The following is a 1,018-nucleotide window of genomic DNA, read 5'->3' as shown; positions in this document are numbered from 1 at the left end:
TTTATCTCCCTCTATCCCTCTCTCCAACACGGTCTCAGCAGATGTGTGTCTAACATGAGTCTGGTCCTGCTGGAGGTTTCTGCCTGTTAAAGGAAGTTTGTCCTTGCCACTGTAACTTGCTAAATGCTGCAAAGTGCTCTGCTCATGGTGGATTAAGATGAGATCAGACTGAGTCCTGTTTGTAAGATGGGACTGGATCTGATCCGGTCTTGATGTTGGGTCTTTGGGCCCTGCTCTGTTTGGAAAGACTCTGAGGAGAACATTTGTTGTGATTTGGCGCTATACAGATAAAGATTGATTAATTCATTGAAAGTAAAGAATGATAAGTTCATAACTATAAAAAGAAAATTTAAAGCAATATTTTAAACCTTTTCTTACCTTGAGCATTTTTACAATATTGTACTACTCCCTTAGTTTTTATGTGATTAAGTGTCTCTATTAATTCAAAAATGACTTTCCTTTTATTTTGTGTCATCCTGATTCTCTTGTATAAATGTAGTGATACAAAGAACAATAATTGTCACTGAACTGGACATATGAAGGTGCTTAAAATTAAAACATTAATGTTAAAAAAAAACATTTTGGCATGTATTTTGTAACTTTATGTTTTAAAATTCACCTCAGGGTAATGGTTTGTTAAAAATAATGTTCAGTCTTGTATAAATAATAAAAATAATGTGTGAATTTTTTTCTAAAAAGCACTTTTACCTGTGAACAGTTACAGACTCAGAGACAGGGGGAAGACTCTGGGTGTCTGCAGGTCTAGGATCAGCCCTCCTGGTCTGAACAGTTGTTGTAAAACCCTCCAGCAGACTCCAGATAAGCCCCACAGAGTCACCGCCTATTTTTAACTTCAGTAAAACTCCCAGCAACCCCATTGGTCAGAGCTATTGACGCAAAGCACTAATATCTCACTCTGATTGGCTCATTCTCCTGTCATGGAACGTCAATCACAGTGACGAGCCAATCACAGCTCGAGTTTACCCCTTTGTTCCTGTGACGTAGAGGGTCATGTGTT

Source organism: Notolabrus celidotus, chromosome 23 (assembly GCF_009762535.1).
Source record: "Notolabrus celidotus isolate fNotCel1 chromosome 23, fNotCel1.pri, whole genome shotgun sequence".
Classification (NCBI taxonomy): Eukaryota; Metazoa; Chordata; class Actinopteri; order Labriformes; family Labridae; genus Notolabrus; species Notolabrus celidotus.
The sequence above is the reverse complement of the archived record's forward strand: the minus strand, read 5'-3'. Positions refer to the sequence as shown.